The following is a 17,230-nucleotide window of genomic DNA, read 5'->3' as shown; positions in this document are numbered from 1 at the left end:
GTTCTTCAATCTGAAGCAGCTCTCCACGATAGTCTGTTTTGTGCCAGCCACTTCATCTCAGAGTAACTACTGCAATCTACACCCATTTGAATGTGCTTACAGTTTTCATAACATCCCTTGGTGTGCCTCCTCTACAGTTTCAACAGTTTGGACGATAAATAGTTTGGACAAGAAGAGCATAGAAGCTTTCGAAATATGGTGCTACAGAAGAATGCTGAAGATTAGATGGGTAGATCACATAACTAATGAGGGGTATTGAATAGAATTGGGGAGAAGAGAAATTTGTGGCACAACTTGACCAGAAGAAGGGACCGGTTTGAGGCGTAGCGCCGTATACCGATCCTGCCTTGGAGGCGGTTAAGTGGGAGATGTGTCTCAGAGCTGGATAGTGACAGATGGTGACGCGAGACTGGACGCGCACGTAGTTTATGTATCAGCCGATAGAGGACAATATTGGATAGGGGGACTGTGATTTCAGTTTCGATTGTGCCCACTAGAGTGCACTAAAGTAATAGAATGTTTTTCATAAACTTCTAGTATTTTCATAAAGTGTTATTATGTTATAAATGTGTTTTAGCAGTATGAATGATGCGTGAGTGTGGTTTAAGAGTATTCTAGGGAAGAGTGGGAGCCTAGCCATGAAACAGTTCGGACGTGTGTAGTAGAAGTTCTCATGGAAATGATAAGTTGCCGGATCTAGCAGTGTTTCATACATCAAAAGTGTGGTAAAGTGATGGCATAATTATTCCGATGCGTGTGTAGAAATTTCGGAATTTTTAAGTGAAATTTGTGACGAGAAAAGACATATATTCCGCGTGGCGTATTGAGCAGGTCGGTGGCTAAAAACTGTGACTGCATTTCGTACCGACAGACTTAATATTTGGCGAGCATTCTCAATCAAAAACAATCAGTATTTTTGTAGGTATTACGTTTTCGGGAAATGCAACACCATAAACTTGCTAACATGAATGACTGTGTTAAGACTATCATGGGCTTGGCAGTGATACTTGTTTACCTAAGTTTCAGAATATATTAATTGAGGACAAAATTTCCAACCTTTCATTTCGTGTGAAAACTTTCTCCCGAAACGTAGATTAGTGACTTCAATTGCAGGCTGGTTCACTTCGAAGTACAGTAGGTTTCGCTCGGCTTTCCTACTGATGATCTGCTGAGACAATGTTCACAGGTAGGTGCAGGTTCGTCGTAAAGGGACGGAAAGAACCGCGCCGCCGCAGGTTGGTAGTACATGTTCTGAGGCATCAAGGGATCACATATGTAGCATAGGAGGGCAGCGTGGAGGATAAAAATTGTAGAGGGAGATCAAGAGATGAATACACTAAGCAGATTCAGAAGGATGTAGGTTGCAGTAAGTACTGGAAGATGAAGAAGCTTGCACAGGATAGAGTAGCATGGAGAGGTGCATCAAACCAGTCTCAGGACTGAAGACCACAACAACAACAACAATTTCTCCCCCTTCCCTGCTCCATTTTACTCAAATACCGAATCGACAGTTCCTTGATAACTCAGGATAAGTCCTACCAACTGATCTCTTCTCTTAACCAAGTAGTGCCATAAATTTCTCTTTTCCCCAATTGGTTTCAGTACATCCTCACTATCGATTGCATTTCGCTTCCATACAAGGCTACACTCCAGACACCTGCAGAAAGGCTTCAAAATGGTTCAAATGGCTCTGAGCACTATTGGATTTAACATGTGAGGTCATCAGTCCCCTAGAACTTAGAACTACTTAAACCTAACTAACCTAAGGACATCACACACATCCATGCCCGCGGCAGGATTAGAACCTGCGACCGTAGCAGTCACGCGGTTTCGAACTGAAGCGTCTAGAACCGCTCGGTCACAAAGGCCGGCTAGAAGATGCTTCCCAACATTTAAAATTACGTTTGGTGTTAACAAATATCCCTTTTCAGAAATTCTTTCCTTGAAATTGCCGATTTGCATGTTATATCCTGTCTACTCCGCCCATTGTGAGTTATTTTGATGCCCAAATAGCAAAATTCACCAGGAAATTTTTGTGTCTCACTTCCTAATGCAATTCCCTTTGCATCGCCTGATTATTTTGTTGATGTTCTTGTTATAATCTCTTTTCAAGTCGTTACTCCCTCCGTCCAAATGCTCTCACAAGTCTCTTGCCATCTGCGGCAGAATTGCATCATCATCTACAAACCTCATTGTTTTTATTTATTCTCCTGGAACTTTAATTCAATGTCCAAAATGGGTTTTTTTACTGATTGCTCAAAGTAAAAATAGAAAAACGTCGAGGATAGACTGGAACCATGTCACGCTCCCTTCTCGAGTATTGCTTCCCGATCATATCCTTCGAGTCTCATAACAACAGTGTGGTTTCTGTATAAGTTGTAAACAGCTTTTCGCTTCCAGTATTTTATCCCTGTTATCTCCACAATTTCAAAGAGTGTTGTCCAGTCAACATTGTCAAAAGCTTCCTGTAAATCTAAAATGCTATAAGTAAAAGTTTACCTTTCTTCAGCGAATCAAGGATCAATACTGAGGGTTTAGCTACCCTCTGTAATAAAAAAACTGAGTTTTAGGATCAGTATTGACTAGTTGGCCGCGCGGGATTAGCCGAGCGGTCTGGGGCGCTGCAGTCATGGACTGTGTGGCTGGTCCCGGCGGAGGTTCGAGGCCCTCCGCGGGCATGGGTGTGTGTGTTTGTTCATAGGGTAATTTAGGTTCAGTAGTGTGTAAGCTTAGGGACTGATGACCATAGCAGTTCAGTCCCATAATATTTCACACACATTTGAACATCTTTTTTTTTTGACTAGCATGTTCCTACGTTTCTCCGGAACCCAAACAGATCTCGCAAAATTTGCTCCCATCAGTTTTTCGATACTTCTGTGAATAATTCGTATCAGTATTTTGCAGTCATGATTTGTTCAACTGATGGTCCGGTAATATTCACACCTGTAAGCACCTGCCTTTTTAGGAATTGATATTAATGCCTTCTTCTTGAAGTATAAGGGTATTTAACCAGTTTCATCTATCTTGCACACCAGACAGAAAAGTTTTGTCGTGTTATGTTCTCCCAAGGACCTCAATAATTCTAACTGCATGTGTCTTGTTTCGAGTTAGGTCTTATAGTACTGCGGACGATACTTGAACTCTCTCTAGCGCGATAAAAACTTAAACATCATGTTTAGACATATCTCAAAATTGGCATCCACAAATACTGTCTTTAGTATAAATGCTTCTTTGATTCAAAAGTAAGTGCCATTTACAGCACACACTTCATGTGCGTCTGTATTCCACAAGCCAAAATAGATGTGTAGCAGACGATACGATTCACCTTTCCTATAAAAAAAAAAAAAAAAAAAACGTAAATGTCGTGTGACTAGGGTCTCCCGTCGGGTAGACCGTTCGTCGGGTGCAAGTCTTTCGATTTGACGCCACTTCGGCGACTTGCGCGTCGTTAAAAATGGCTCTGAGCACTATGGGACTCAACTTCTGAGGTCATTAGTCCCCTAGGACTTAGAACTAGTTAAACCTAACTAACCTAAGGACATCACAAACATCCATGCCCGAGGCAGGATTCGAACCTGCGACCGTAGCGGTCTTGCGGTTCCAGACTGCAGCGCCTTTAACCGCACGGCCACTTCGGCCGGCCCGCGTCGTTGAAAATGATGGTTCAAATGGCTCTGAGCACTATGGGACTTAACAGCTATGGTCATCAGTCCCCTAGAACTTAGAACTACTTAAACCTAACTAACCTAAGGACAACACACAACACCCAGTCATCACGAGGCAGAGAAAATCCCTGACTCCGCCGGGAATCGAACCCGGGACCCCGTGCTCGGGAAGCGAGAACGCTACCGCGAGACCACGAGCTGCGGACGTTGAAAATGAAATGATGATGATTAGGATAACACAACACTCAGTCCCTAAGCGGAGAAAATCTCCGACCCATCAGGGAATCGAACCCGGGCCCTTAGGACTGGCATTCTGTCGCGCTGAAAACTTTTTTTTTTTCGTTGATCTTATTTGGTTCCATATTGTTCGTTGAATTTGTTCGTGGCGGACGTCCGATAACACTCGTTCAGGTTGTTCGTCGATCTGTTCACTGAGTTTTTTTATTACAGAGGGCAGCTAACCCTCTGACCAAACACGCTGAGCTACCGTGCCGGCACCACTCAGCTACCGGGTGCGGACACTTTTCGTTACCATCTGTGGATAGTATGCGGGAAGGCAGGTCGTCGGTATCCCCCGTTATGAGGGCAAATTTATTTAATTTTAGAGTCGTGATCTTTACGTGAAATGCACGAGATGGTGCCCAAAAGTTCCCGATGTATATTAATTAAAATTACTACGTATTTTGCCTGGATATTATTCTGCACCACCACCTCCAAATTGGCTCCCTGGGAACGAATACAACAATGCCAGTATTCCTGCCTCCTTTGAAATGCATAATGGAAGTCTTGGTTTGTTAGATTGTTTAGTGTCCTCAACGTTCCAGCTTGAATTTTCTCCACTGTATTAAATCTTTGCCCATTGATTTTCCTTTTTGGGAAGAAGACACATGGAACTAAGTTTGGTGAGCACCGAAGAGGAGAACAGCTGACATATTGATTTCAGTCGATAATTCCTGAATAATGTAGGCCGCGTACTGTCGTGGATTGTCTCGGTGGAGTACGCCAGTTCTGAGGACGTTTTCTCTTCGTGTACTTCCTCAAACGCCTTACAACTTATCGGGAAAACTTTTTATTGATAGTCTGATCAGCAGAAATGAACTCTTTATTTATTTTTTAAGAAACAGGTCAACATGGGATTAATGTTACTCTTGTAGAGCTGCTTTGGCCAAGATGAAGAACTACACTTTCATTGACAAGACTGCTGCTTAATTCCTGGATCATGGCCATCTTGATAGTGTTGAAGCAGTCCTTTAAGTTCTCAGCAGTTTCCACGCAATCTTGCTTCTGTTCACCATAAACCAGTCATGAGACAAACTTCGCCGCAATCCTTCTCATGTTCAATTGTTCTTACAGAAAACACGTTGCACGTCGAGTGATCAAGACGTTCTTTTCATGTGCTCCGAGCCTTACTGAGGTGTTTGCTTCCTGCCTGGACTCCAACCAGGCTGTCAGATTAAGTCTAACGTCGAAACATTTAATACAGATCGGAATCATTCCATCAATTAGAAACCCAAAAGCATCCCGTCAATCAATAACAAAATTCGTTTTCGTTTGGACTGATTCATAGCTGTAGCCTCTTCAAGATAGGATGGATTAACTTCAGGCAGATCGTGCTCTTAACTCTCTCTGCCGAACAGGAGGCACATGGGTTCAAATGGTTCAAATGGCTCCAAGCACTATGGGACTTAATATCTGTGGTCATCAGTCCCCTAGAACTTAGAACTACTTAAACCTGACTAACCTAAGGACACCACACACATCCATGCCCGAAGCTGGATTCGAACCTGCGACCGTAGCAGTAGCGCGGTTCCGGACTGAAGCGCCTAGGCCGGCCGAAGTGGCCGTGCGGTTAAAGGCGCTGCAGTCTGGAGCCGCAAGACCGCGACGGTCGCAGGTTCGAATCCTGCCTCGGGCATGGATGTTTGTGATGTCGTTAGGTTAGTTAGGTTTAACTAGTTCTAAGTTCTAGGGGACTAATGACCTCAGCAGTTGAGTCCCATAGTGCTCAGAGCCAGAGCCTGAAGCGCCTAGAACCGCTCTGCCACAACGGCCGGCAGGCGCATTGGTCTTGTGTTGCGAAATACCATGTGCCTTCAGCGGTATGTGGTTTTACGCTGGAGGGAGTAAGTATTATACCGAAATTGGTTTGTCAAGAAAAACGTTAGGTATGGAGAAACAGGAATATAAATATTACCTAGAGATGGAAAATAATTTGCGGCAGAAGAGGGAGTGGTAATCCCCAACTGACACCCGAGGAGTGTTGCCACGGCATGGTACTCAAATTTCGCCTAGTCCCGAGTGTTTAGTTATTCGGCGTACGCAGAGTTGGTATGAGTGCTAATACAAGGACACTGCTATTGCCGCGAGTCAACAACACTCGCAGTCATGTCTGACGGGAGAACAAGAAGGCGTGTCAACAGTTGCCGATCATCCAATGAGAAAGCAGCAGAGTGACGAAATGTTTCCAAGAAATTAATTGAAGTAGTTGTGCCAAGTGCTGGCTTAAATACAACCATGAAAATGGATAGCGTTCCGCTACGAACATCTTGACCAAACCCAATCAAAGTGATCCTCCAGTATTTCCGTGCCTGTGAAATAGTTTTATTAAAACTGCATCCATATGCGAACTTACTTCCAGGACGGTAAAAACCCATTTCTACAAATGAAGAAACATGTGAGAACATGGTGGCTGTTGGATATGACAAACGTAACGGGAGCTTTTTGTCGGTGATCGCAACACAGCATGCCCAGAAGTGTGCACGCCTATCAACAATATTCGAACCTTGAGAAGGCTGCATTATTGGCACACACAACATGGGAGACCCATCTGGACAGATTGTGCAGACGACTGCAGAACGGGTGGTGTAGAGATGGACTTAGAGCAACAGTGTGATAAGAGAACAGGAGGGACGTCTTTCTAGAACAACTACACTACGCGAAGATCGTGGGATTGCCCTACCGGCTCTGACGAATATATGGGAAACAACAGCAGAAAACCGAGCAGATGTTGCAGGGACAGTGTCACCAAGAACCGTCTGAACATATTACTGGCAGTTAGGTCGAGTTTACGAATTGCATTCGTCGTTTACGGCTGCCACCATACCACAGACAACAGAGATTTGTTTGGCGTACATCCAGAGTCAGCTGGGACATTGAATGGCATTCTGAGGTGTAGAGCACCAAGTCTGCTTCTGTCTGTTTGTAAGATCGATGCCAACGTGACGGTAGACGACCCTTCACAGGAAATTGCCCATCTGCCGCTAGGGGGCTCCGGATTGTAGTGTGTAAGTGACGGTGTGTAGCTTAACTATGTCGACACGCGAGGAACAGCATGATGTAATTGCAAAAGAGTTCGTCCACACATTGAGCATCCTTTTCTTCAATATGACAATGCCAAAGCAGATACGACTGCTGCGACATCTGCAACAATCTGGCGGCTTGGTTTCACTGCCATCGATCATTCTCCATACAGTCGCGACTTGACCCAATCCCATTTTCATCTGTTTCCAAAACTTGAAGAACACCTTCGAGGATTCACTTTTATAATAATGAAGCAGTGCAAGCAGAGATCAGGTTGTGGCACAAATTCAAATATTCTACACTGATGGTGTTAGCAAACTGGTTTCTCCTTGGGAGAAAGATATTCGTTTCCATGGTGATTACGTCGAGAAATAAATATGTACACACAAAGAATAAAGATATAGAATGTTAATAAATTTAGTTTTATTTAAAGATCTTTCAGAGTTTTCACATGAAATATTCGGAGCCATTACTTTTCAGCATATCTTCGTACATTCTCTTAACAATCATATATTACACGGCGGGATTCTCATTCAACAAAAGCGTTTGATTGTTTTTCGTTTGTGACAAGACCGTGTTATTCGGCGACTAAAAAGGAACGTCACGCGAGGATCGTGGTCTACTGAGGTTGTGGTTTATATCTTCACGATACTGCAGCCCGCGTTCCTCGGGATATCACGACTGTCATGCGAATATGGAAAAAGTGGGTTCAGGAGGGCCGTTCTCAACACATTGTAGAGTAATAGTGACCCACGTGACTAGAGCCAGAGAGGAGAGAAATATTGGTTGCTGTTCTGTGTAGGGTAACAAAGCCACGTAATGTACCTTGAGTCTGGAAATGGACTTGTTTGCAGCACACGGTCAGTGCGACGATGTCTGGAGTCCCCAGTAGAGACTCGCTGGACGCAGCAGCGGCATCCTGTCTCGATTGTGAGTACAGCACCATGATGGGCGTATCCGTGTGTGGAAGCTCCTAAGACAACGATCGCTGTAATATTGCACACATTATCGTCATACAGACCCAGCATCTGGTGCAATGGCGTGGTATGCTGCTGGGAACACAACACGATCACCACTGGTGCGTATAGCTGGTAATTTGGACAGCAGCCGTTACATTTCTGAGATCTCCGTTCGCTGCTCCCTACCTATCTTTTCTTTCACCAAGATAATGTAAGATCGCGTGTTGTCCTTGCTGTCGTGATCTAGCTGGAGACAAGCTGACCTGGTCAGCACATTCTCCAGATCTCCTGTCGAAACAAAAGTCTGGTTATTGGTTGTCGAGAGACCGGCACGCCTCCATTTACCAGGCAGCACAGCTGATGAAGTCTGGCGTATATGTGTAGAGGTGAAGCAACATGGAATTACGTATCCGTACGATACATGAATTGGAGTGGCAATCATTAAAACAAAGGCGCTTTCCGTTGCGACAGCATCTTCTCATGAAATTTCAATCACCAGTTTTCTCCTCCGATTACGAAAACATTGTGTTGGCACCCACCTACATTTGAGAAATGACATCACGATAAAATAAGAGAAATCAGATCTCGCACAGAAAAATTTAAGCGCTCGTTTTTCCCGCGTGACGTTCGAGAGTGGAACGGTAGGGAGACAGCTTGAAGGTCGTTCATTGAACCCTATGCCAGGTACTTTATTGTGAATAGCAGAGTAATCACGTAGACGTAGATCCGTATTTATCATAGTAGTCCAGGTGACCTCGGTACCCGGTACCCAGCCGTGTTAGGGCTCTTGCTGCTCCCAGAGGAGGCGATTCTGTGTACTAAATTTCGCGCCCTGCATTCAGTTACAAATCGCTTCATGTTTTCGACGTACTATGCTGCATACACATGATAAGCAAAAGTTCATTATTTGATATCCTTCTTGGTGTCCCAACTTTAATGCCGAGAAATTTATTATAGAGGGTGCTCAGGAAAAATCTGAAAAACTTCAAACGGTGTTGTAGAGTGAGCTGTGCAGAGAAATAACTGTTAAGAGAAAAAATACGTCACGTTCGCCGTTTCCGATTTACTTAGCATAAAGTTAGCCAATGAGGTCGCCTTTCGAGCAAATTCAAGTTCCAGCTAAGCAAACGAAGAACACGTTTGGCGTCCCTGTCTCCCTGACAGGCTGCTCGAATGAGAGAGCGCGATGACCTGATTGCCTATTTTCAGTACTAAAAAACTCGGGAACAGGGCAATGTCTCCATTGTCTTCTTAACAATTACATCTCAAAAGTTATTGCTCAACACAACCACCGCTGCATCACGTTTACAAACTTTTCACACTGTTTCTGACCGCCATGTATTCTGTCAGTTATGTCACCAATACTGTCCCAATACGCGTGTGTTGTGTAGCTTTTAAACTACTTATATGCGCGGGAGATCGTAACTGTAAGAACTGAAGAGGCTGTATTCGGGATGTGGTACGGAGTTCCCTCCTGATCGGTTATTAATGTTCCTCCTTTCCAGACACAAGTAATAAGGGTTATCCGTCGTCGCGAAATTCACAATGACCCTTCTGCGTTTGACACGGCGCATTTTATATTCTTGAGTGTTATTGTAGAAGGAGAAAACTTCTTGGCGAATGTCTGTTGGCTCCTCCGGGTATCCACTCGCTGACATTTGAGTTGCAGTTCGTTACGCGTTTCCGATCCAGTTATATTCCAGGATTTTACGATGCTGTATCGCAAGCGGTAAAAAACGAAACTCTTACAAGATCACTTTGTGGTTCGTCTGTCTGTCCGTCTGTAAGACCCCTTTTTCTCAGGAACGGGTGGAGGTATCAAGTTGAAATTTATGTCAAACACTAAGATCTACGGTTCCTTGACAGTATAAAAAATTGAAGCTTCTAAGTGAATGCAATCATAAGATACAGCGATTTGTCTCATGTTTTTTACTCGCAAACCCAGTCATCAAAATCCGTAGATGCATTATCTGTTTGTACGGAGGCCTCAGAACGGCTCCTACTCCTAAATGTTCGTTTTTTTCTGTATGTGACATCTTTTTAGCTAATAGGCTGGAATATGATACGTTACGCGGTTTGTATCGGCTTCCCCTCGAAAACTATGTACAGAGCCTACACTGAAGTGGTTATCAAAATGTATTTCTGCCCTCGGTGCACACAGGTTCTATAGAGATGGTAAACCATGATAAAACTTACAAAAATAGTTAAAGACACAAGCCTGAAGCGAATTGTGGAAATCGTTAAGAGGCACCATTGGGTAGCTGCTGTCCACAGTATATTGTCTGGAACTGGAAATCCGTGGAACCTGTTTCGGGAGGTTGGAAAGGTGGAAACAACTGCGGAGTGTCAGCAAGGCCGACAGCCTGTCGTAACCTAGAACACTTTTTTTTCTTATTTTATCTTCGGTCAGGCAGTTTTCACGTCACTGCGCAAATACTAAGCGTATGAATGAGAGTATGGAACACATGTGGTCGTTTCATTTGCGTCAGGTTTCGTACCAATCCTGTTACAGTCTTGCTACCTGCGAGTCACTTGGAATGACTGCTTTTCCCTTAACCTTTTTCAGATAGTGTCCATCTGCACTTGATACTTCCAGAATAATTGTGTTAGTAGTGTAGGATGATTTAAAATGAATGTGATAATATATTCCTATGACCGCAATAATGACTTTATTTCATAAATTCGTCTATAGACTAGAAGGGTAACTCTCACGGGTCGTATGGACCGCTGTTCGGTATGGTCTGTAACACGGCAGATACCTATCCGGTACTGTATTTCCTTCCAGAAACGGTCCAATGTAGCCCAATAAAGGAGTTAATCGTGCAGACTAACCAATGCCTTAGCTGCTGTAAGTCCTGCGGAAATGGCGTACGTAAACCATACCGTTTACACGTTTCCACAAAAAAAAAGGTCCATTGGTGTGAGGTCAGCCGAGGTGGCGGACCACAACCTGAATGGTACATCATTTGACCCTGCGCGACCAACCCACCGCTGTGGTGGATGTCCGTTGAGGTGGCCAAGTACGAGATTATTCCAGTGAAGCGGGGCTCCGTTTTGCTGCAAAATGTAGTCGGGCAGCTCTTCTGTGAACTAGGCAACTACCAGGGATAAAGCATATTGAGATAGGTTATGCCTGTTACGGTTAGATTCTGCGAAGAAGAAACGACCAAAGCCTCTGCCGATGGTTGTGGCGCAGATAATATTAGGTTTCGGAAAATCAGGTTCATGTATTGGAGAGGCATGCAGGTTTCTTGTACCCAATATTCTCAAATTATGCTTCTTCGCTTTGCCACTTAAGTGAAATGTGGTTTCGCCCTATAATACAAGTCTATCTGCGAAAACCTCCACCGCCTTCCACGCTTGAAAACCAATGGATAATTGGCTCTGTTTCCATTTATCGGCAGGTTTCGGCGCCTGCAACATGTTATTTCCATAAGCCTCTGACTGCAAAGTCTTGCGCAATATACGCTACACATTCACTTTTCTGCTGGCACGACACGTTGACTTCCTGGGGCTTCTTTCGTAGATTGTAATAATATTTTTCACCCTCGATTTTCTGCGGGTAGCCATCCTATGGCTTTCTTCTTGGAAATGCATATTGCCTCCTCGAATTACTTTGCCCATCTGTCAGTGTTGTGACGGTGTGGTGCCACTTGTTTTGTTTAAAATTTTATTTCAACAACGATATGAATACTACATTAACCCACCACCTAATACATTATTGGGTCATATTTTTATACAATACAAAAGTTTGCAGCATATCTACCACTACAGGAAGTGTGTTGGCAGACTCTATGGGCAACAACTACTCTTAATTGCTTAGTCTACTGTAACTACACTACTGGCCATTAAAATTGCTACGCCAAGAAGAAATGCAAATGATAAACGGGTATTCATTGGACAAATATACTATACTACAACTGACATGTGATTACATTTTCACGCAATTTGGGTGCATAGATCCTGAGAAATCAGCACCCAGAACAACCACCTCTGGCCGTAATAACGGCCTTGATACGCCTGGGCATTCAGTCAAACAGAGCTTGGATGGCGTGTACAGGTACAGCTGCCCATGCAGCTTCAACACGATACCACAGTTCATCAAGAGTAGTGACTGGGGTGTTGTGACGAGCCAGTTGTTCGGCCACCATTGACCAGACATTTTCAGTTTGTGAGAGATCTGAAGAATGTGCTGGCCAGGGCAGCAGTCGAACATTTTCTGTATCCAGAAAGGCCCGTACAGGACCTGCAACATGCGGTGGTGCATTATCCTGCTGAAATGTAGGGTTTCGCAGGGATCGAATGAAGGGTGGAGCCACGGGCCGTAACACATCTGAAATGTAACGTCCACTGTTGAAAGTGCCGTCAATGCGATCAAGAGGTGACAGAGACGTGTAACTAATGGCACCCCATACCATCACGCCGGGTGATACGCCAGTATGGCGATGACGAATACACGCTTCCAATGTGCGTTAACCACGATGTCGCCAAACACGGATGCGACCATTATGATGCTGTAAACATAACCTGGATTCATCCGAAAAAATAACGTTTTGCCATTCGTGCACCCAGGTTCGTCGTTGAGTACACCATCGCAGGCGCTCCTGTCTGTGATGCAGCGTCGCGGGTAACCGTAGCCATGGTCTCCGAGCTGATAGTCCATGCTGCTGCTAACGTCGTCGAACTGTTCGTGCAGATGGTTGTTGTCTTGCAAACATCCCTATCTGTTGACTCAGGATCGAGACGTGGCTGCACGATCCGTTACAGCCATGCGGATGAGATGCCTGTCATCGCGACTGCTAGTGATACGAGGCCGTTGGGATCCAGCACGGCGTTCCGTAGCCGGCCGGAGTGGCCGAGCGGTTAAAGGCGCTACAGTCTGGAACCGCTCGACCGCTACGGTCGCAGGTTCGAATCCTGCCTCGGGCATGGATGTGTGTGATGTCCTTAGGTTAGTTAGGTTTAAGTAGTTCTAAGTTCTAGGGGACTTATTACCACAGCAGTTGAGTCCCATAGTGCTCAGAGCCATTTTTTGGCGTTCCGTATTACCCTCCTGAACCTACCGGTTCCATGTTCTGCTAACAGTCATTGGATCTCGACCAACGCGAGCAGCAATGTCGCGATACGATAAACCGCAATCGCGATAGGCTACAATCCGACCTTTATCAAAGTCGGAAACGTGATGGTACGCATTTCTCCTCCTTACACGAGGCACCACAACAACGTTTCACCAGGCAAAGCCGGTCAACTGCTGTTTGTGTATGAGAAATCGGTTGGAAACTTTCCTCATGTCAGCACGTTGTAGGTGGCTCCACCGGCGCCAACCTTGTGTGAATGCTCTGAAAAGCTAATCATTTGCATATCACAGCATCTTCTTCCTGTCGGTTAAATTTCGCGTCTGTAGCATGTCATCTTCGTGGTGTAGCAATTTTAATGGCCAGTAGTGTAGCTACTCTACCAATCCACACTACCTGCAGCGTTAGAAGGATGCCAGAAAATGCAAACCTACTTTTGTCTGGTCGTGCGCACCGAGCTAACCCCAGTGGGCATGACCCTGGCACCGAGTTGGCCCTGAACTTGACTCGCTGCAGTTCACTGCTTAATGATGTTGCAGAAAGCTACTTCCTACTTAAATACTATGCTAATTATACAACTCAATCAGTGTGCGGTGTCGTATCCGGCTTGGTTACGTACCCCAAGACGCGGCGGATCCCGTCCGTCACGGCGGTCGTCCAGTCCGCGCCCCGTCGGAGTGGGATAGGTGCGTGAAGTCTTTCGCTATCTGCTGTTAATCACTGGTTTTCCCTTCGACAGTCTCGCAAGACATTTGATGATACCTCGCTGGCGAGACTGTCAATAATTCTGAAATTATCCTGATCTCTAATCAGGTGGTACGTGTCATGGTTAGGTAATTCTCGTCGTCATCTGGAGGCCACATCATCGAACAGTGGGCACTTTTTTTTTTTAAAAAAAACTTTATACTTCAATATATATGATACATAACAACCCACCACCTTAAGCAATTAGTGGGTCCTAATTGATACAATTCAAGTGTTAATACTACAGCTTACTCTATGTTAGTTATTTTGCTCTCAGTATGGGCACTACTGTTATGTCTTGATTATGTTGTTCTATTTCTACCTATACTAATCTACTTCTAGCTGCAGCGTTACAGATGTGCCAGCGTTGTATAAACCTACGATGTTGGTAATGTTCAGCGAGCTAATCCCGTGCACGGAGTCAGATCGGTTACAATGAAGTCTTAATCATTGTTCCTAAGAAATTCCTTTATGACTTTAAGTGAGATCTCGTTTGCTAGTTTGTTCAGGATTGAAAAATGGTTCTCATGCCTGAGCATGTGGTACGTGTCGTGGTTGGGTAGCTGGTGGCGTAATTGCGCCGCTACGTCGTCGAAGAGGTGGCACTCGTACACCACGTGTTCTGGGGTGCCTGGTGTGGCCCCACAGTCACACGCTGGTGTAGCCCGTTTCCCGAACCGGCATAGGTATGCCGAGTAGAGTCCATGACTTGTGAGAAAGTGCAGCAGTCCTCATGAAAGTGTGAAGTATTTTAGTTGTAGTCTCTCCCTGATATTGGGCAGTAGTTTGTACGTTCTGCGAACAGTTTCTTCACTGTACCACTGTTCTTGCCAGAGTTCTTCCCCCCTGCGTTTGATTTCCATTTTGTTTCCCACGTGAATCCCCATTAATTCAATTATCTTATCCCTGTTTCCCTTTTTTCTGGGCACTTTTTTTTTTTTTTTTAAATTCTTTATTTCATCATTATCATGTTACAATGTAACCTACTACCTAAATACATTAGTAGGTCCTATATTTAACTATGTCTAAGTTCTATCTGCAGCTATTTGATGTTTAACACTACAGGCTTTTCTTGCTATACTCTATCACCACTATGGAGGTTAATCTACCATACTCACTATACTATGTTACTGTTTGTATAATATTCATTAATTTTAGCTTGTTTTATTGTGATACTACTTGCTAATGGTTGTTATTATTGTGACTATTCTACCTGCGGCGTTACAAATGTGCCAGGATAGATACAAACCTACTTTTTGGCCGTTCCCACTGAGCTAATCCCAGTGGGAGTGCCCCTGGCACTGGGCTGGCCGATGACGTATTCGCTGCAGTTCTATACTAATTCTATTATCCTAGTTTGATTTTATAACTAACCTTATGTCTAATGTCGTTATCGGTGCGTGGTCAAGTCCGGTGGTGATGTACTACCCCCCAGCCTATTCCGAAAACCTGGCGGATTCCAGCCGTGAGGCGGCTGGCCAAGTCCACGTCCCGGCGGATCCGGGGGGCGTACGCGACAAGTCTGGTGTTTATTTATTTATCGATTGTTCTCAAGATATTCTCTGAGGACTTTACTCGATATTTTGTTTGTTAGGTGGTTCAAGATATTGAATGTGTTTTCCTGCCTGAGCAAGTGGTACGTGTCGTTGTTCGGCAATTGTTCACTAAGTTGTTGTGCAACATCGTCGAAGAGGGGACACTCGTACACCACATGGTCTGGAGTGCCCAGCACTGCTCCACAGTCACACGCTGGTGTTGCCCTTTTCCCGAACCGACAAAGATATGTCGGATAGGGTCCGTGCCCAGTAAGAAAGTGCAGCAGTCCCCTTGTTGGTTTGATATAGGTGAGTTCTAGTCGTTCTTTTATGTTGGGAAGCAGTTCGTGTGTTCTTCGGCCAGTTTCATCATTGTCCCAGAGATTTTGCCATAATTCCATGCCCCTTCTTCTGATGCTTTGTTTGTCCCCTACGTATATCCCCATAGTTTCCTCTATTTTTTCCGTTCGATTTTTCTTTATCCAGTACCAGGTGGCCTGCTCCCTGATTTTTATGTCCAGTGGACATAGCCCCATTAGTACTGAAAGTGCCCCTCCTGGAGTTGTTCTGTATGCACCCACTGAACGTAGGAGCATATTTCGCTGCACTCTTCTTACGGCCACGGCAGGCATGACCCTCGTGAGCCTGTGTGCCCAGACCGCTGACCCGTAACCTACTATGGATGTGAGAATGCTGTTATGGTATAATTTAATAAGATCAGGTGGTAGGTGGAATCTTTTATGTCCTATTCCTATTAGGTTATGTAGTACTGTGAGTGCTCTTTGCGTTGCAGTGTCTATATGCGATGCATAGTTCCACCTCTCGTCGACGATGACACCAAGATACCGGGTTTCACGGCGCCTAAGGACCGGTAGGCCATTTATTCTTACGGTAGGATTTCTTGTGAGTTGGCCTTTGAGCAGCAGGTAAGTTGACTTATTGGGTGCTATAGTCATTTTAGTTTTGTGACACCATGTGGTCAATATTGTAATAGCTCTTTCTATTTTCGGCTCCAGATCTTCGCGGCTTCGGCCGCCGACCAGCAGGAGGAGTTCATCTGCGTAGGCTATGACCCCTAGCACATCTTCACTGCTCTTTAGTTCTTCCAAGAGTGGCTCCATGTTTATATCCCAAAAGAGTGGCCCCAGGACAGATCCCTGAGGACACCCCTTGGTGATTTTCTTACTGACTTTGCCGCTAGGGGCCGATAACCAGACCTCCCTGTCTTCACAATAGCTCCTCAGACAGCCATATAGCGGCCCTGGGCATTCTTTCTCCCGCAAGCAGGAGAAGAGCGAAGGCCACCACAGGTTGTCAAAGGCGCCACTGATGTCCACCACGATGCCGACTATGTACTTGTGCGGGGCAGAGTCACAGACATCCGCAGCCAGGGCGATTGCGTCAGACGCAGACCGCCCCGTCCGAAAACCGAACTGCCTGTCACTCATCCCGCACAGGACTCGGTGTGCAGCCAACCTGTCTGCCAGCAACCTCTCAAAAAGCTTGCCCAACAAGTCCAGCAGACATATGGGTCTGTACGACTTGGCTTCTTTGGGGTCTTTGTCCGGGCCCTTCTTGATTATAACTACATTCGCCTTTTTCCAAATAGTGGGGAAGGTCCGAAGCCGTAAACACTCGTTGTACAGCTGAGTGAGAGGTGCCACCAGCTGGGGGGCGAGGTACTGTCTCACCTCCGCAGTAATGCCGTCTGGGCCAGGAGCTTTGCCTTTTTTGAGCGCTTTTATTTGGGAGTTTACCTCTTCTTCAGAGAAGGGGTAGACCACACGGTTATTTTCGTAGACCCGTTGGTTCTCTCTTCTTATTCTCTGTTGTTCTTCAGAATCATCTTCTTCTCTATCGTCAGGTAATAGGGCACGGAGTAGGACTCCCGCAGTTTCCTGCCAGGTCTCCGTCATCCGGTCCCCACTCCTGACGGTAGATAGCACCATAGG

General features: G+C 45.2%; 1 protein-coding gene across 1 annotated transcript in view; it reads left to right on the top strand.

The window, feature by feature from the left end:
- The window catches only part of LOC126202894 (scavenger receptor class B member 1), a 750,245-nt gene that overhangs the window by 315,821 nt on the left and 417,194 nt on the right, over positions 1-17,230 (top strand). The gene's annotated exons all lie outside the window — the stretch shown is intronic.

This window comes from Schistocerca nitens, chromosome 9, assembly GCF_023898315.1.
Source record: "Schistocerca nitens isolate TAMUIC-IGC-003100 chromosome 9, iqSchNite1.1, whole genome shotgun sequence".
Classification (NCBI taxonomy): domain Eukaryota; kingdom Metazoa; phylum Arthropoda; class Insecta; order Orthoptera; family Acrididae; genus Schistocerca; species Schistocerca nitens.
Note: the sequence above shows the minus strand (reverse complement) of the source record. Positions and strands in the feature narration are given on the sequence as shown.